The following is a 21,089-nucleotide window of genomic DNA, read 5'->3' as shown; positions in this document are numbered from 1 at the left end:
GCAGGGAATGAACAGTAATGAAGCATCTAATAGAAATAATGCTTTTGTGTGTGTGTGTGTGTGTGTGTGTGTGTGTGTGTGTGTGTGTGTGTTTGTGTGTGTGTGTGTGTGTTTATGCGAGCAAAATAAAACAATTTTCATCCGATTGTAACCATACATGATGGAAAAGTTCAGGGACAGCCTATCAGGAATCCTATGCCGTAGTTACCTACTGAGAAGAATATGTAGAAGCCCAGTGTCACAGGGTTAACTCAAACGCTGACCTGTCAGAATTGACTTAACCTGTTTTTATTCAGTTTTATTTAAAGGTCCATTGAAGGTTTGTTTTCAGTGTTGTTTAAAGGTCCATTAAAGGTTGTGAGTTAGGTATGAATGAAATGAATTAATTTTAAGAACAGTCAGAGGTCGAGTTCACAGGGCAAGATCAGTTTATGTAGTTTTTTCCGATTTATACTAAACTTTGTAGAAAGATGGAGAACAATTAATGAGTAAAATTATTCGAATTTAATCATAGTTAGTCCGAGGTCAGTGGTCAGAAGCCTGGATTATGAGTCAAGATAAACTCGAACAGATTTAAATTGAAATTAACCGAGCTTGATAGAATGGTCAAGCAGGGAAGAAGGAATTCAGTATTGATAACAGCCTAAGGTTTAGGTCAAAGGGAAGGTCAAAGAGTCGACCCGTGTTGCTGTGTGTAAATTATATAACTAATAAATTTTTCATCTAATTTGAATCACACTTGGTGGATGAGTTGAGGATCACCAAAGAGGATGACCTATTGTTTTGATGAACAATAGATCATAGGTCAAGGTCACATGGCAAGTCAAGGTCACATGCCAAAGTCATCTAGGAGTTTCTGTGTGATATAGACTAAACTTTATTGAATGGCTCAGGTTAAAGTAAGGATAACTGTATTCTGTTTAGGAAAAGGTCAAAGTCACAGGGAAATGCCAAAGTTCGGGGTAATTAGACAGTTCAATTCCGATAGTTTTGTTCTGATGTGAACTACAGTTGTGGGATGAATTAAGGTTTGGGCAAGGGTAAAGTAGTCATTCGAGTTTGAGAGTCAAAGTCATAGGGCAAAGTAGAATACTCTTAGAGTCTTAGACCAATTGGCCGTAGTGATTGCTGCCCTCTCGGAGTGCATCTTCTTGTATTTTATAGTTTTCGTTCAAATTTTACCGTACTCTGCCATGTACCCCTGCTTTCTTATTTCCGTGTCATTTTCCTTAATTCAACAGATTTCTTTACATTTTACTCTCTCCCCCAAATTATCTAGTTCGCTTGCAGTTTTATCCGTCGTTCCATCTCTTTTATTATCTGTTTATCTTTACATTTTCCTTTTATCTTGTCCACTACCCGTTCTGTTTAATTCTTGGCGACCTTTTTGTTTATGCTCCAATCAAATCATGCCCTTATAGTTTATTCCATCTCTTTACCGGCCGTACTTCAAGCCGTCAGTATTACTACCTTTCTATTAACTCACATTTTCCTTCTTTTTTTCTTCATGGTTTATCATTACATATACAGTATATATATATATATATATATATATATATATATATATATATATATATATATATATATATATATATATATATATATATATATACCGGTATATATATGTATACAGTATATATACAGTGGAGCCTCTGTGGTACAGTGGTAACGTGTGCGTTTTCGTACACTGAAGAACGAGGGTTTGCGCCCAGCAGGGTAATAAACTTTGGGAGCGTTCTTCTGGCCACGTACTGCTTGGCGGACATTAGGGATTGAACCAATGTCGCATACTATAAAGTATGCTTGCACCCAGTCGGCTTAAGGCGGGCCGATTACACTTGATTCACAGACTACACACACATCCAAAGCCACTACAACACTACAATTACACTTACAAGTACTTCTCACCCTACATACAGTCTCTACCAGACAGCCTAAGCCACTGGGTAGAGATACATTGGCTGTATCGTCCCTGCTTCGGTAGGGATAGGCCGGTCCTGCAGTGGACCTCAACGGCTGAAGTTGATGATGATATATATATATATATATATATATATATATATATATATATATATATATATATATATATATATATATTTCCGTACCCACTTATCCAGTCCTTCTTCCCTCCGTCTTCCTTCTCCTCTCTTAAGATGTTTCTAGCTCTTCCTCGCTCTCGTTCCTCCCACCACCTCCTCGTTTACTCTTTTATTTTGCTCTCTCCCCCCTCCCCTTTCATCTCTCAGCTTCCGTCTCTTATCTCTGAGCTATCCTATTGCCTGCTATTATTTTTTTTTCTTCTTCCTATCTATCTACTCTGTTTTCCAAACTTTTGCTGTCATTTTTCTTCATTAATTCTTCATTGAATCTCTCTCGCGTTCCTCGTCCACTTCCTACCGTTAGCCTCTTCCTGCATTCTGTCCTTCCTCTTCTTCATTGATCTTCACATGAAAGTGCGAAAATCTTTTGTACTCGTATTTCCTTAGTTTCTTTCTCTTGTCTTCTTGCAACACATTTTTCTGCTTGGCAGCATTCCTTTACTTCATCACCAGGTCGCTTCAGAACTGGCACGATTTTTCCAGCAGTAAGTACCCCCAGACAACTTTTCATTTTTAACGTAGGGCTTTAAATGGATTCATGGGATCAAAAGTTAAACCGTGCAGACACACAATCTTTCAGCCCCCATGTTCCTGAATTTTTCAATACTCATCATGGCACTTTACACTAAGGTATGAGTATGTTAGTGTACTATGACTGTGTGGAAACCAGTCTGCTTTCATGTAAGAATTCTGACATACATTAATTTTCTTTGTCACTTTTTCTATACTCCCCTTCCTTCCATCACCTTTTTCGCCATCCATGTCTCAACTTAATTTCCTCTGTCCCTGTTTCATATACTCCTGTTTTCCTACCATTTTTCTTCTCTACTTCTTCTTCAGCCTTCCTTACTTCCATTTTTTTGTCCTAATTCCTGTTACTTTCTTTGTCACCTTCTCATGTTCTATCTTTTCTTCCACTATTCCATCCAGTCATAATCTCATTTCCTCTGTCCCTGTATCATATCTGTTACTTTTCATCCCTCTTATCTCCTGCCTCCTTTTCCCTTTCGTCCTGCAGTCTAGTCTTCATCTCGCATTTTCTTCTTCATCTCCTTTCTGCTGAAATTATCTGTACTTTTGCTCTTCCCTTTCTTGTACCATTTCCACCATTCATATTGTTAACCTTATTTCCTGTCTAACATTTTAATCTCTTCCCCATCTACCCCCTCTGTTCTCTGCGTTTTGTTATTAGTTCTTCATCTTTCCATTCCCTCTGTTGCATCCTTTTTTCTATCATTTCCACCATTCACAACCCTAACCTTATTCCCTCCTTTCCACTTAAATCTCCTCTCCATTTTATTGTTCCATTTTCTTCATCGCACTGCCGTTTCGTATTTCATTTGAATCTGAATTGTTGTACCTTTCCTTCCACCAATCACATCATTCTAACTCGACCACATTTCCGCTGCCCTACTTTCATCTCGTACTCATCTACTGGACACCCTCTTTCCTCTCCTACCTAATCACCCTCACCTCGCCACCCTCATTATTTTTTTTATTTAAACCACTGACTCTGACCTTCAGTCCTTCCACTTTTATTTTACCACTGTCTTTTGAATCGCTTACTCATTTCCTCTCTTCTGACCTATCTGTTAACCCTAATTGACTCCCAGTTTTTCTAGTCTGTCTTTTTCACCCTAATTTACTTTTTCTTGTCCCGTCAGTTAACTTTAATTCACTCCCCTTTTTCTCATCTATCTATTTACCCTCACTCTTTATACTTTCGCCATCGAGGTTAGAGGAGGTTATGTATTCATCTATGATTGTCTTTTGTTTGTCTGTTTGTCCACACGATATTTCCAGAAGTTCTCAATGAATTTCAATGAAATTTTCAGGATGGGTAGGTCATGGACCAAGAAAGAATTGATTAAATTTTGGGGCGGATCCGGATCCGGATCCGTCATTGGTGGAGGTTTGCTCTCTGAGTGTCTCTAGTTTTGTCCCATGTAGTCACCCTCACGAAGTTTCCACTTTTCTCGTTATCATACCCAACTTCACATCGCCACTCTCATGACCATTTGTGTTTATCATTGATTCTATTCTTCTTAACCTGCAAATCCTCCAGTTTGGGTTTCCACTATCTTTAGAATCCCTCACTTCCTCTTCTCTCTTTGACCATCCAGGATCTCTTACCACTCCGCTCACATTGACTTTTATACTTATTGTATTAGAGCGCTTACAAGCACATTTACCTAGATAATTATTGGAGCCTGTCTCTTTGTTACTTGTTTTTGTTATTTATATCCTTGCAGTCCAGTTACTGTAGCTTGCGTACATAACATACAAGAGTTTATGAACATGTTTACATAGAATTAAATTGGTAAGGAAGAGGTGTTTATCACATTTATTAATTCTCAAGTCCACCCATTTCTTTTCCCACTGCTGTTTCAATTCCTCATTGATTTCACGTAACCTCCGCCTCGCTGGTGCACTTCCAGTCTCTCACGCCCACTCATATCCTTGCCCATTCCCTCACTCCGACTCTCAGTCCCGTTATCTTCCTCCCACCATTTCACTGCCATTCTGACACATTCCCACACCTATTCCTTTCCGCTTACTCTCACACCCACTCTCTAACACCGCTTAATTGCTACATTCCTAGGCACTCACTCCCCTTCTCTCTCTCTCTCTCTCTCTCTCTCTCTCTCTCTCTCTCTCTCTCTCTTTCTCTCTCTCTCTCTCTTAATCCCACACCTTCGCCTATATGCCACACTCACACTTTTTCACACCCTCTCATTCATTCCCACTCTCTCACACACTTCTTTTTCCAACTCCCGGTTAAGTATGTTCATTCCTGAATATATATATATATATATATATATATATATATATATATATATATATATATATATATATATATATATATATATATATATATATATATATATATTGTTACATAGCCTATGATTTCATCATCCTTTGTGTAATTTTAACGCACAGTTGCTGCATGTTTGATCACGAGCGTGTTCTGCCTCAGTCCCCCCCTTCTACCGTTATAGTAGAGTAAGTCGTTCTCTCTGTTATACTTTGCGGGATTTGCAGCTCTCTGTCCCCATGGCTTCATTTGCGCGTCCTTCTTACAAGTTGTATCAGGCTCTGCTGGCCCCTATATAATGAGCTCAGTCTCTGCATCATTGCCACTTAGATCTGCTCCTCATTTTGTTCACATCTCTGTCCTCCCCTGTACAGATATTATTATTGTGAGTGCTCAAGAAGTCTCCAACCATCTAGCAGCTGTGTGTAATTTGAGTATAACTGTTGTTGCATTTTTTCTTGTACTGTATAGCATAAGTTTAATTTGTGGGGCCTAGTGAAGTTTTTGTAATTCATGTAGGGTTCTTTATGTCAGTCATTTTTGATAATAGTTTGTATCTGTAATTATTTATCTGGCATTCACTGAGTATTATCTGGTATCTCATTTTATCAGGGCTGACTTAGATAAATTTACTCTTGCTAATTTCGTGTTAATAGAGGCTATTGCAGTTAACCATATATTTAACCTGTTTTTGCCATTACATTATCCTCATGAGTCCTGAATGTTTTATTGTTAGTTTGAGCATTAAACTTTGACTTGTAATTTTACCTAACTCTTTGTTTTGAACCTGGAACTTTACGGGACAGTAGTGATTTTTAGTATTCTCACTTAAAGTGTACATTATCTTTCTCTGTTCCGTAACAATATATATATATATATATATATATATATATATATATATATATATATATATATATATATATATATATATATATATATAATCTTGTGTTGCCCCATGAGGATCGTAGGAGCTCGGGGCTAGGCAAGTTGGTCCTGACATTTCAGATGAGAGTGACCATCCTCACTCATCCCTGAGTGGCATTACGTGAGTTATAAACCCCAACCACCCTTTGGATATAAACCTGCACCGGCTCAATCCGATTGGAGTGCCATAATTACCCACTAAACCATCAGGCGCCATAATTTGGTTATATGGTTACCACCCAGCGTAGTAAATGGTTTCCTGGTGTACAGGAAACCATTTGGCATGTCACTTAGTGTAGAGTTACCCGTAGACAGAAGGAAGAGGAAAGAATGAAGGAAAGAAAGACAGAAGAGGGAGTGTAAAGTCACCCGTAGGCAGAAGGAAGAGGAAAGAATGAAGGAAATAAAGACAGATGAGGAAGGAAGGATGAAAGAGTGGAAAGGGCAGTCACCTGAGAGCAGCACTACATCGAGTGAGTGGATATATATATATATATATAATCCTTTTTTTCAGAGCCTGGAGGACACAACCGCAGAATAACATTAATAAATATTGCTGACTAAATGTTACTTTCCATTTCAAGTAGATATTGCAGAATAAGATTTCCTTTCCCTCATTCCTATTAAATTTCCATGACAGCTTTTCCATGCTGCACGGTGGTCTCTCCACTATTTCCCGCCAGCTTCAGCTAGCCAGAGGTTTGGTGCGTGGTGGTGGTCGGGAGGAGCCTTCCTGCATTTCGAGCCTTCCAACAGGATAGTTTCGTTAGTTAAAACCTTTCCTGTACCAAACATTTGCGAGAAGGCCAACAGGTCTGTTGCTGGTTGCTTTCCTTTGTACTCCTTTGTACACTTTGTTACCCACTCTCAGGGGTGGATCCAGAAATTTTCGGTGGGGGGGTCTGATTCGCTGATTCAGCCAAATACTTGACGCGACATACTTGATATTTCAATGTTAAAATTGCCTCTTTATTCAATGATGCATGGCCGGTAGGGGGATGCATCCCCCATCCCCGGATCCATCCCTGCCCACTCTCACACCCACACTCTCACTGCAGCTCTCTCACCCTCAGTAACTGGTAGCCTCTCACGCTTCTTTCACCTTCCAGTATTCCAGGCTGAAGCATTGGGTTATTCATGCTTTCCATCTTGGTGTGTCTCTTTCCCTTTTTCTTTACCTTCATGTTTTTCCTTAATACTTCTCATCGGCATTCTCCTGTGTGCCGCCACGAATTGTTACGAACAGCTTCCTAAATTCCCAGGCTCCCTCCTCCTTCTCTATCTATGTTTATCTATCTGTCAGTCTATCTATCCCTCTATCTGTCAGTATCTCTCTTATGTCATACACATGTCTATTCTCTTTGCTTTGTCTGTGTATGATTGTATGTCCGTCATTTCTACAATAAATTTGACTTCCTCTCCCATCTCTTTGTTATCCCTTTCCCTCTCTCTCCAACTCTGCCTCTTCTTGTTCCATTCCCCCTTTCTGCCATTATCTCTCTTTTTGTTCTCGGTGTTCCTTTCTGTCTCCCTTTATTCATCATCTTTTCTTTCGCTCCACTCTCTCCTTTCTCGCTCCCTAGGTTTTACTTTACCACAAACGGGGGTCATACGTACAGGTGGGGTAAGCCTCACTCACTCAAACCTTTTGATCTCTTTCAGTCCTCCCCACCCTCCCTGACATCCGATCTAGAATCTCTCCCTTTCCCTTGCATTCTCTCTCATTCCTCCTTTTCCCTGCCTATTCTCCCCGAACTTCTATATGCTCACTCTTCTTCCATTCCCTTTATTTTTTTCACTCCTTTTTGCTTTCCCTCTCCCTTCTGTCTTTTTCTGCCTATTCTTTCTTCTTTTCTTCGGCCTTCACTCTCCTGTGTATTTTATTCTCTTCCCATTAGACTTGCTGTATTCTCTCCGCTCCTTCTTTACCTCGGTTTGTCTCCCTATGCCCCCTCTCTCTATCTGTTCACTTTAGTACTCTTCTCTGTTCACTTTTTCTCCTGCTGCTTTGTTACTTTTCTCCTTTAATCCTCTTTGTTTCCCTTCAGATTTCATGCTCTGTGTCCTGTCTTCCAGTTTTCAGTCCTGTCATGAATTATTCTCATTTAACTTTATCGCTTCCTTTTAAGCTTCATGAAATGTCCTATCCTCCAGTGTTCATTTCTCTTCTTGTTTCTATTATCAGGTGTTTCCTTTAAATCATCAGCTCTTCATATCATTCGTATTGCATTGTGTCCTATCCTCCAACGTCCATCTTCGCTCATGTCTCTAAATTCTGTTCTCTCCTTTTGACTCCTTCGTGTCCTATCAGACCTGCTGCATCGCCTCCCTTCCTTCATTACAAAGTCTTCCCATCTCGTCGCACCTTTGTTTGTTCCAGTCTCATTTCCTGGACACCTCCTCATTCTGGAGCTTATCATGACTCCTTGCCCCACTCTCCTTTCCGATCCACCTCTGCAGTTCCATTCTCTTCATCCCATCTTCCCTCACTCTCTGCCTTCCTCCATCCCATTCCTTTCAATAGTCTCCTTCCATCTTTCCCGACTGATCACCTTCTCCTTTCCAAGCCAGTCCTAGCTAACTGCTCCCCGCTTCTTCCTCTTCCTTGTCTCTTCCTTTGTCTTCCTTTCTCCTCTCTCCCTGTGTTTATCTTCTTCCTTATTTTTCCTCATCCACACTTCTCTGTCTGCTCTCTTTCCTTCTCTCTCTTCCACTGTTTCATCTTTCTCATTTTTCTTCCTTCTCTCTCTCTCTCTCTCTCTCTCTCTCTCTCTCTCTCTCTTTCCTCTTTCTTGTCCTCCAGTTTTCATCCTTCCTTACGTCTCCTTCCTCTCATTCTCTCTCCCTCCTCATCCTTTCCCTACTGCCTCCTTTAGACTTTCCGCTTCCTCCTTTCTCTCATCTTCCTTATATTCCAGTTCTCCTTCTCTTTTCTATGGAGTCATTAGCTCCTCCCTCCTTCACATCCTACCTCCTTCTGTCATTCTTTCTCCTCCTCCCTGCCTCTCTCGTTCGTCCTTCTCTCTTCTTGTTTTCTCCTTCTTCTCCTCACCCTTACTGCTACCTCTCTTTCATCTTTCATTTTTCCTCTGTTCTCCCTCCCCCCTCTCCCCTTTACTGCAACTTCCTTCCTCGTTCCATCTCTCTCTCTCTCTCTCTCTCTCTCTCTCTCTCTCTCTCTCTCTCTCTCTCTCTTTCTTTCAGTCTTCCCTGACTTACACTTTCCTTCTCCTTCCCAGCCAGTCCTCGTTAACTCCATGCAGCTCCCTTCACCCTCTCTTTCCCTCTGTTCTACTTCCTCTTGTCTTCGTCACTGCTACTTTGTTACTCTCCTTCTTTTCCCCTTCTTTGTTCTTCTTTAATTCCCCTCTTCACCCATTCCTCCTCTTCTTTCTTCTCTTTTCTGTTTCCACCAGCATCCTTCCCTTCTCAGTTTCTCTTCCTCCTCCCCCTCTTCTCAGTAATTTCCTCCGCCCCTTATATCCTATGTTCTCTTCTGCATCATCTCCGGGTCCTTTTTCTCCTCCTTCTCTTCTTTCTCATCATTTCTGTTTCCACCTTCAACCTTTCCTACCAAATTTCTCCTCCTCCTCCTCTTGTTAACACTTCCCTCCCTTTCCATGTTCATCTCTCCCTCTTTCTCCTCATCCTCCCTACAGTTTCACTTCTACTCCCCCACCGTCCGCTCACTTCTTACACCCATTTTTTCCTCCTACTCTGCACCCCCTTTTCCCTCTCCTTAGTTTCTCATCATCATTATCATCATCATCATCATCATCATCATCATCATCATCATCGGCCTTTTCTGCCATTCATCCTCCACCCTCCAGCCTTCTTGCTTACAATAAGTGATAGCCGACCTTATAACAAACAGTATCGAAAAGACCGATTGGTCTGCTGCTTTTTGCCTCTCTTTTTGCTGCACTTTATATTTTGCAGTCCTTTTCCACCTCCCCCTCCTCCTTCTTCTCCTCCTTCTGTTCCTCCTCCTCCTCCTCCTTCTCCTCCTCGTAGTATTCAACCTTTCATTTTCTTCTCTTCTTTCTCCTCATTTTCCCTGTTATTCACTTTCACCCACACACCTGCCCGCTCCTTTCCACCCCACTTTCTCTTCGTTCTACATCCGTTTCTCTTCTCCCTATATTAACCTTCTGCTCTTAGCCATTCACCCTTCACAGATTTTTTTTTTCCTTCTCATCAGTTCATACCCCTCCTCTCTCTTCCCATCTCCTCCTCCTCATTTCCACTGCACTTTTCCTCCTCGCACCACTCCCACCCACTCTTTTCCTCCTTGTTTTATCTGCCCTTCACTTTGTTCTCGCAGGCGACTCTCGATCCAACGTGTTTATCGCGGGACAAGCACAGTCAGGGAGAGAAATTCACCTACTGCTCCACTGTATTTACATTTAAGAACTTTCGTCACTTTCCTTCCCGATGCATCATATCAACGAGAATCATTTAAGAACAGAAAATATATCAGACCACTCTCAGATTAGGAATATGAGCCATTAGAGGAGAGCGAAACGCACGAGCTGAAATATCTAGCGAACTTTTATCTCTTATTCTGCTCTCTCAACTAAACCTTCCCGATATACTGAATGCAAGGAAATTCACCTCAAGACATTCTTGCAGTCTCGCATTTTCCCACGGCTTATTAAACTGTGTCAGGGTTAAGTTTAGTCTAATGCCCATTTTTCTCCACAGTAATCCTTCGGAGCAACTTCGGCTAAAATCTGAGAGCGTGAATATGCTGTACTCGACACATCTTTTTAATATTTGCAACGTTTCGACATCTTCAGTTCCATGGGGCTCTTTTTCTTTATTTCTTGTAACCTTCAAACATTTATTTAGGTTGGAAGAGACTTATCAAGCGGCGTGGATTGGATATTGTTAATCAGTCACTTTAGTACAGCGATCTTTCCTAATCTGAATAAAATCGCCTGAGAGCAAGAATAAATTCCGAATGACTTCCGCGCAGCTAAAGACTTAGGTTCTTCCTGTGTTAAAAATTTGATCTTGTATGTACTTCTTTATAACTATCCGATGCAGATTGTTTGTAACTCGGCACAAGTACGAACATGCTCATCCTTACGGAAATCCAGATTTCGAGAGAGACACTGTGACACAAATTACTCTGTCTGCATCGTCCTGTTTACACATTAAACTCTGCCATCGTAAAAATTAGGTCTTCCCTCCAGTACTCTGGCCAGTACTCCTTCAACTTATCCTCGCTTAAATTCTGAAGAAAAATGCACCTCGATGCACTTTCTTCACGGATTGCAACCTCATGTTTTTAAAACGTGTTAAATTCCTGTATTCACTTCCGCCTAAGGCCTGGTGATTATATTCAGCTGAGAATGAATCGTAGGAAAGTTATTTAATACTGTCACAATTCTCTCTCATGATGATAACATCTTCAGTATTCTTTTCCAGCTAAAGCTAGACGGTTTCAGTCAGCTGAGTGTGAGACGTAGGAATCTGAAAGAGATAACTTTAGTCGTCTGTCCATTTTTCTAAATAGTTTTTGGCTTAGAAGTTAAGCAAAGTTAAAGGTCAGAAAGAACGCCTGTTAAAGTAACACTAGCTTTTTGGAGTCGCGCTACTGTCCCTCCTTGCATAAACTATTTCACACATTTCCCTCCTCACCTCTTTCCCTTTCCCCGTCTTCTCTCTCTCTCTCTCTCTCCGAAATCCCTATCTCTACACCTTACCGATCACTCCCTCGTCCTTCCTCATATCTCTCCCTTACATTCTAATATTCCCATTCCCTCTAATCTCCTCTTCCTCGCCACGCCTCCGACCTCTGCTCCCCCCTTTCATCTCCCCCACCCTCCCCTTCCCAGTCTCTCCCCTCCCCTCCCCTCCTTCCACTTCTCCCTATTTTACTTCCATCGCCTTCGTGCAAAAGAGACCTACATCTTTTCCATACGTAATTTTTTTTTGTACTACTTCCCGAGTTACGTCTCCTCTTAGTCGCTTTCCTTCCCACTACACATACTTTCCTTTTGTCCTCTTTAACCTTTCTCTCCTCTTCCCTTCTTCCTCATCTTCATAAACCACTTGATTACTTTATCCTGTATTCTGTCATGTCCTGCTTCTCCCTCTTTAATATCTGATCACACATACCGTTCTTCTTTTGCGTCCTCTCATTTATTCACCCTCCTATTATTTCCTTTTAATCTTGTATTTAACGTTTAGTCTGTATCTGGTATTCATATCATTCCTTGTATCTTGTTTTTCTTACTTTTTTCTGTTCCTTAAGCACCTCTTGCTTCTCATGAATATACCTTTTTTTTTTCATTTCTCCTCTTCATATATCTTTATTATTGGTCTGTCGTCTCCTTTAGCCTCTCTCCTCTTTAGCTTTCTTTTTTCTCATGTATTCCCGATTTACACTTTCGTCTGCTGCTCTTCTTTATCATCTGCACAGTATGCTCTTCTTCTGTCTGTTTGTCGTTAGTATTTTGTCCTTTTTTTATTCATATTGCTCTTCTTATTTCCTTTCTGACTTACATATACTTTTCATTAGGTCAGCTAGGTCTCCTTCTCTATCCTCTCTCCCTTATCTTTCGCATTTTTCTCTTAAATCATCTCTATTTTTCGCTTTATCTTCATTTTTGCCCCTTGTATATTATTGTTCATCTCTTGTCTATGCTTCTCTTCTTATTCTTCAATCGCTTCTCCTGTTGTTGATTCGCTTTATAAATAGTTATATTATAGTTGTGTTCTTTCTAATGCCCGTCTTCCTTTTGCATATTCGATTTGCACATACCTTTCTTTGTGTCCGCTGTAAATTCTTTATCCTCTCCTCTCTGATATTCCTCGTTATGTTCTTCATCTGAAATATATATTATTTTTATCGCTCGTCTTTAGCAGGGCGAGGAGATATTATTTGTGTGTGTGTGTGTGTGTGTGTGTGTGTGTGTGTGTGTGTGTTTTACCAAAATATCTCTAAAAGTTGTGGACGAATTTTCACCAAACCCTCAGGCAATGGCAGCTATGTGGATGTGCAGAAGATTCTTACTTAGGAGAGGATTTATCAGTGACGACCGAATGCCAGTCGCCATGTATCAAATTGCATAGAAACGTGGGTGGCAAAGTCCGCAGAATTTATCAAAAATTTCGTGTCATTATCGCCCGCCTTTAGCAAGACAAGGCGTTATGGTTGTGTGTGTGTGTGTGTGTGTGTGTGTGTGTGTGTTTTCTCAAAATATCTCGAAAAGTTGGGGACGAATTTTCACCAAACCTTCAGGAAGGAGCAACTATGTGGATAGGCAGGATTGATTATATTTTGGTGAGGATTTGATCAAAGACGACCGATTGCCGACGTATATCAAATTGCATTTAGGCAATATCTCAGCAACGGATAGAGATATTTTCTTCAAATTTGGTTTGTAGGCAGCTTGTGGCGGGCGATTAGCATTCAAACCTCGAATGGTTCCCTGTTTTAAATCATGTATCTTTCCCTTTATCCCATGTTTTTATTGTTTCATTTCGTTTTCCTAAATGAACCTCGTATTCTTTTTCTGATTTACAAATAACTTTTTTGTTTATTGTATCTCTCCTATTAGCCTTGACCTGTATGCATCTCTGTTTCCACTTCGTTACATCCACAAAGAATTACACATTTTTGCACAAAAGTGATTCTTTGTTGTCTGTGTTTTCTTTCATCGTTTTTTCCTGTATAAAGACTTTAACTTATTCTTGCACACACATGCCTCATTGTTTGCATTTTCCTTTTTTCTTTTTTCCTGTATTCAGATTTTAACATATATACCGGTATGCACACACTTGCTTTTTTATTGTCTGTTGTGTGTTTCCTTTATCAGTTTTCCTGTTGACTATTCACCTTCCTCTAAAATCGCATCTCTTGTTTTTTATCTGAGTTGCTGTCCTTCCTGTACCGGTAATAATGTACCATTCTGTTTCCCTTGCTCCTGGTCCCGTACCTCTCCAGCCTGTGGCCTAGATAATTTAGCAGTCCCTGTTTCCATCACCTGTGTACCCCTCCGTTGTGCTCTTGCATTTTTTCTTTTATGCTACATTCTTTTCGTTTCCTTTCAGTGGCACATTTTACTTTCTCCTATCATCCGGCCTTTGTATTGCGTGTTTACTTTTTTTAAATCATATGCTCTCTCTCTCTCTCTCTCTCTCTCTCTCTCTCTCTCTCTCTCTCTCTCTCTCTCTCTCTCATCATATTTCATCCATAACTTCATTCATTTTCATTTTCCTTTTTCCTCCACCCTCTTTTCATTTCATCCCTCTCTTCCTTCTTTATCAATTTTCTCCCGTCTCCTTTTCCATATCTCTTGCTTATTCCTCTTCGTTCCCTCCCCCCTTCCCTTCCATCTCTGCTTTTTATTGTTTGTTTTCTCTTCCCTCCCTCCACCCTTCTTCTCGTCCTTGCCACTACCTAACTACTTCTCCCAACTTCTTTCCGCACCCTCCCTTCTTTATTTTTCGTTTCCCTCATACTCCACCTTTTCATTTTCCTAAAATCTTTTCTTCTTCATGCACTTATCCTCTTCCTTTCTTTTTCACTTATTTTTTTTTATCCTTATCTTCCTTTCCTTCCTTCCTTCCTCCTTCCATTGCTCCTTCATTTTCCTCTGTTTCTTACACTCTTTTTTTTTCTTTTCCTTCACTCACCTACAAAACCTACTCTCCCCGTGTTCCCGTTCCCGTCATACCTTTTTGCTCTTTTTTTATTTTTTTTCAACTCTTGCTTTATTCGTCGTTTTATCCTTCACATCTTCACTTCTTCTCTCGTTTCCTTGGCGTTTTTCCTTTTTCCTTCCACTTCCCTTCCCCATTCAGCACTGATCATGACCTTTGTTTAATCCTTGTGGCTCACTATTTTCTTCCTTGCGCCCCCTTCTTTCTTCCTCTTCCTCCCGTCCCTTCTCTATTACTCTCTTCTCCTTGCATCTTACCCACTCATTTTCCATACCTTTTCCTGATTGTCCTTATCTCATTTCCTCTCCGTTTCCTAGTTCTCCTCCTTCCTCTTCAATTTCTTCCTTCATTTTCGTTCCCTCCATCTCTTTTCCCCTGTCTAAGCCCTATTTTTATTTATTTTCCTTTTGTCGGCTGCCTTATTTTTGCAGTGCCATTTCTCCTCTATAACATAATTTTTTTCCCTCATCTTTTCCTACTGTTATTTTGCTATTTTATTTTCGTCTCTTCCATTAACCTATTTTATTCTTTATTCCTCTCTCCTCTTTTATAACCCACTCTCTCTCCATCCTCATTTGCTTAATTGCCCATTACTCTCCATTTTTTTCGCTTTTCTCTTCCACTTCAACTTCTTTCACCACAGTTTTACAACTCATTATTACACCATTCCTTTCTTCCTTGCCTCTCTACCTCTTCTTTATTTTCTTTTCTTTCTTACACTGTTAGTCTTCTTCCCGGCCTTCTCCGCTCCTTCTCCTTCTTCCCTATTCTTATCCTAAATTTCCTTTTATCGTCTTCATCACGGGAGTTGCATAATGCCTTTTCTCTTTTTCCCTCCTTTACTTCTTTCTCTCTTATTCCCCTCTGTTCTCCTCCTTCACTTTATTACTCTCTTTCTCATTTTCATCTTTCCTCCTTCTCCACCTCGATTACTCTCCGTTTATTCCTTCCCCTCCTCTCCTTCATCACAACTACAGCTTTATCGTGAATGGTTCTGATGACTCCCTTTCTCCTCTTTCATTTCTACAATTCCTACCGCACCTTCTTCTCCTTCGCTTCTCCTCTGCCTGTCTTCTGTTCTCTTTCCCCGCTTCCTACTTCTCTACATCCCCCCCGTTTCCCACCTCCTTCCCGTCCCCGTTTTTCCTTGCACTCCTTCCGTTCCTCTTCTTCGTCGTCTGTCACCATAACTACAGCCTCATTATACGGAGGTTTTTGCAGTCTCCTTTTGTCTTCCATTTTTATCTTAGCCTGCCACCCAAATTTTCCTCCCTTTTCTCCTTTGCACCCTTCCCTCTTGCTCTCTTCTCCCACCCTATCATTTTTATTCTCCACCTGACGAAGTCAGAAGAGGGTATTGTTATCGCTGGGGGTGAACAAGAGGTGACGATATTTTCGCTTCTGGAGCAAATCTCAGAAAGTATTCACTATAGAGTCATGAAATTTCACAAAGTTATGTGTCTTATAGTGAACTAGTGCCTTTTGATAGGTAGAATGCTCTCTTACTTTTATATTCAGTAATGAAAAAGCAAGAAAAACAATCATCAGATTTCAGTGCACCTGCAGAAGGAATCATACATATTAAGGAAAAAATGGTTCTTTATTACCATGGGTAAACTGCTGAAAATTTCAAGTTTTAATGTGTGTTATACAGAGAGGGGTTGGGGGGAGGGCCGTTATGCGCTTGGTTAGGTATGCAGGGAGTTGGGGGGTATGTGCTTTGTCAGTTGGAGAGTTGCAAGAACGTTGCATTGCCTATGTTTATTTTTCTTTTCTTGCGCTACCTTCATTTTATTTATTTTTCTCCTATGCACATCTTCTGACCCAGTCTTCTCTCTCTATTTCACCTGTGTCTTCCACACCGGATTTCCAAATTTCCTCCTTGAATCCTCCCTTCCACGACTCCCACGCCCCCTTATTCAGTCACCTATTAATCCTTTCTCATCTTATGCCTTCCATCCCAAAGTCCCCCCTCCCTTTTCGCTAATCACCATTTCTTCTCATACTACGACTCCCCCACCCCGTCCACCACTCGAAATTCTCCTAGTTCCTCCTACGCATCATTTTTTTTTTTCACTCACACTTCCTTGCCACCCCCCCCTTCTCTTATGATGGCGTCATCCACCCCAAGTACTCCCCCCTTTCCCTCTTTTTTTTTTTTTTTTTCTTATGTACATCTTTTCTTTCCCCTCTCTTTTTGTCTCATATCCCCCCTTGCTTGCTAATAAGGGTTTCCCCTTTTTTCCCCATGCCCTCTCTCTTCGCCCTTTCTCCTTCTCCTCCCCACTCCCATATGATGTCGTCTTGTCCCCGTGGGCGTCCATTCACCACAAGTTACTAATAGCTTGTGGCGTACCCTCACACCACCGTCCAGTCCCATAAAACCACCCGACAGATGATTTCCCGAGAGGCCCCAACACGAGGCCATGAGAAGTTTACCACTATTTTGTCTCCCTAGGAACGTATTTTTGTGTCCTAACCAGTTTGCAATATACACTCGTTTTTGTAACAGCTGATTATGACGGATAGCATTGATTTCCGTACTCACTTTTTTCTACTTTGTGAAGTGTATGCTAGCTATATGAAGGAAGACAAATATACTGACAGGTTACACTGTACTCAACCTGACAAGCCTAAAATAACTATCAGACACTTCGAGACGGCACAATAGAACAATTAATGACGTGAAAAATATGACAAGGTTAGATTATTTCTGACAACATTTTACAACTGTGGAGGTTTATTCATTGGAAGAATTGGCTAAGATTCTTTGTGAATATGGGTGTTGTTCTACCTACCTCGCAGTCACTGTCTGTGTACCCATTTCCCATTCCTTCTCCCCCTTCATTCCATCGCCTCTCCCCCTTTCCTCCCCCCACCTCTGGCTTCCCAGCTTATCTTAGTCTGAGTGCCTGCCCCCGCTGTCCCTAACCCCCCATGCCTGCCCCCTCTCTCCCTAGCCCCCCATGCCTGCTCCCTCACCCCTCACTTCACCCCATCGTTCTCACCTGTTTCGGCTCTTGCCATCCTTCCTCAGTCCCCGTTTGTCTACCTCATTCCTCCTTTCTCTTTACCACTCGGCTTGCTACTGTCTGACGGTCACTTCTTCCGCCGTACACCCTTCTCACTTGTATATCTATCAAGTTTAATGTGTATTTCTACACTAAAACCCTCTTTCTATTATGACTCACTCTTGGCTGAATGAAATCGTCTGAGGTTAGCTGGTATCAAAACGACGAGATGTTCTGACCATGAGAGAGTTGATGGTGTTAACGTTAACTTTCCGGGCTTTTATGAGTCACCCTCAGTTGATTAAAATCATCTAGTGTTTGCGGGGATAAAATACTGGCATTGCCCTAATCACGATAGTTAAAGCAATTGCAATGGCCTTAGCCAGCTATATTTCCTATATTCTTCTTGGGTTGTTTATATCCCTGTACCCATCTGTCATTTTGTTTTCCTGTCACAGATTTATCCTGCGAGACTTTTTCATTGCTCGCCTGCAGTCATACTTGGAAGGCCTAGTATACTACATCCTTACCTTCATTTGGATACTTGTTTGCCTACCTGTCTGCTGACCTACTTTCGTGCCTGCCTGGCTGTTTGGACTGTGTTTCTCTCCAAATTATTGATAAACCCCTGGTTGAAGAAAGTGGCTCGTTTTCTTCGCTTCCATTTCTTTATCCCGCCCTTTTTTCAACATCTTTCTCTTTTCGGATCGAATTGTCTGCATAAATGTTTTCCTTTCTGCCTGTCGTCCGTCTGCCTAACTTCCTGTCTACCTGGCTTTCTGTCTGCCTGTCTGACTGCCTGTTTGCCTGTCTGCCTATCTCTCCTGTCTGCAAACGTTCATGTAAATCTATTGCTTCGCTCTGCTTACCAGTCTCTGTCTGTCTTCCTGTTTTCCCCTCTGCCTGTCATAGTCTATGCCAGTTTCTTATCTGCCTGTCTTACGGTGCCTTCCTATCTGCTTGTCATCCTGCCTGATGAACTACCTGCTTGTTATTTAAGATTTAATATGTAGCAAATCTTATAACGAAAGTCTTGCGTACGACCAAACAAATATGATCTAGTTAGAACACACACAACACAAACGTTGCAACTTTTTAATTAGTTTTTTTCCGGACATGAGGGAAGATATTTTAGGGAAACCTTTGTCCCATCGTTCTTCCAACTTTATGCCCCTTTCCTCTCTCTCCTTTCTCATGTCCATTACCAGATTTTTCCCCTTCCAGTTTTAGGCGTCTTTACACTTCTCGTTTACTTCTAGCGCCTCCCACTTCCATCCCAGAAACTTTACGTGCTTTTAACACCAGCCCACATTCTTCGTTAATCCCCAACATATATATTTTTTTCTTTACCCTCTCTTCCCATTTTCCATTATTTTCTTTCCTTTAGGGTTCTTCCGTTGTCCTCGCTTACCTGTCTCGTTATTTCTTAAGCCTTCACCGTCAATTTTCTGTACAATTTCCTCCGTCATTTCCTCCATTTTTTTCCTTCGTAGTTCTTTCCTTATGCATTCTAATCTGTTTCAATAAACCTGCAAATCCTCTTTCCCTTTCCGTAACTTTTATGCCCCACTGTCACTGATTTCTTTCCTACTATCTTCCATTTTCCAAACTTACGTGTCTCTCCTTTCCTTACTTTCATTCCCTTGTCACACACACACACACACACACACACACACACACACACACACACACACACACACACACACACACACACACACACACACACACACACACACACACACACACACACACACACACACACACACACACACACACACACACACACACACACACACACACACACACAGTTTATTATAGACTTTCAGTATTTCTTCACACTTCTTGATATATCCGATCCTCTTCTTCTCGCTCTCTCTTTCACTCCTTTCCCTCCCCGTCTTCCCTCGCATCTTTCTCTTCTTCCTTGTCCACCTCCCTCTTTTACCTCTCTCCTATCTCCATCGCCTTTCTCAGGCCTCCCTCCCTTACCTCTTTCTCCCTTTCCTCCCTTACTCCTCTCTTTCTCATCTCACCCTTCCGTCACTCACCTCTCTCACCCATCTCTTCACCACTTCTCTCACCCATCCCTTCCTCACCTTTTTCGATCTCTTTTCTGTTTATAATGCACTTTTCTCTGTCGTCTTTCATCTACCAAGTTTTCTGTCTTCATCCTTTCCCTTCCTCCATCCCCTTTTCTGACTCCCTTAGTTTGTTCCAGAATAAACTATCTTTGTCACCCCTCTCAGGTCCTTCTTTCTTGGATTCTTTTCTGTATTTACAGTGTTGTTTACTGTTTCCGTCTATTGTCTTCCATATCTACGCTGTGTGGCCCCCCTCCTCCTCCTGTCCAGTTATATCCATGTTAATCAGTCTCTTCCCTTCCTTCCTTTCTTCTTGTGTTTCCAACTTCCTGGATTTGTTTCTTCCCTTCATTATCTATTTACGATTGTTTTTACTTTTAACATTCTCATTACCTTCCTTTCCAAAGATAATCCGATTTTAACCATTGTCCTTTCCTTTTTTTCCTTCCTTTCTTACATCTCACTTATCTTACAGTTATGTATTGTATGTCAGGACGTTTTTGTCTTTCATTCTCCTGCCCTCTCACCAGCGCCTTCTCTCCCATCCCCACCTACATTCCTTGCCTTTTCTCTTAAGCACTTTTTAGTAGGTGGTGGCAACCATCATCCACGTACTTGATGCAAGGCTCCCTACTTCTTCCTCCACCTTTATCACTCTTTTTCTGTACCTGCCCTCCTCTCTTCCTGTTTGTCCCAACTTTCCTGTCGTTTTAACAGTCACTTCTTATTACTCTTCCTTCCAGTTCAGATGGCTTTACACCCAGGAATCAATATAGTTGTTGTCTGTTACCCAGGAAACCATTTACAACTTTGGGTGGTAACCATGTAAACAAATAGCGTGGTGTTGTGGAGCCAGCTATGGTGCCCCAGTTAACTGGGTGGAGAGACACATGTGGCAATGTGGCATCCATCCAGGAACCAAACTTCCATACCCATCCCCTAGCCTTGCTACGGCGCTGTATGTCACAAAAGAACATCGGTTCACTGCACGGGACAGCCCTGCAGGAGCGATTGCTTGCCTACGGTTGGTGGGTCTGCTTGGCCAGACAGACCGGAGTTGATCAACAAAAACAGCAAAACTTCCTTTCCTAACTATTCTTTTCTGAACGTTGTTGTTTTTGGCTCTACAGCCCCACCATCTGATTTCCCCTCTCCTTTCCTCCCACTGTCTGGAGATACGCTGGTTTTCCCCTCTATTCTCCTTTTCTCCCTCTACCTCTTACCACTGTCCTTATCTCTTCATACATTTGTAATAATCTCTCGTTCTCAAGCCCTTTCACCAGTGCCCTCTCTTCCTGCTTCTCTTTCGTTCCTCTTTTGTGCCTTTCCTGCGTGCACTACCCATTTCTCTGCTATTTTTTTCTGCGTGGTTGTCTTTGACTTTCGATTCCAACTCTTTCAGTGTTTTCCTTCTCTCCTATCTATTCAGGTCTTTTGTACATTTTTTTTTCTGCTTCTTTCGTCTATCCGGCGCCCTCCTCCC

This window comes from Coenobita brevimanus, chromosome 23 (assembly GCF_032717465.1).
Source record: "Coenobita brevimanus isolate Jiangsu-jjx chromosome 23, ASM3271746v2, whole genome shotgun sequence".
Lineage (NCBI taxonomy): Eukaryota > Metazoa > Arthropoda > Malacostraca > Decapoda > Coenobitidae > Coenobita > Coenobita brevimanus.
The sequence above is the reverse complement of the archived record's forward strand: the minus strand, read 5'-3'. Positions refer to the sequence as shown.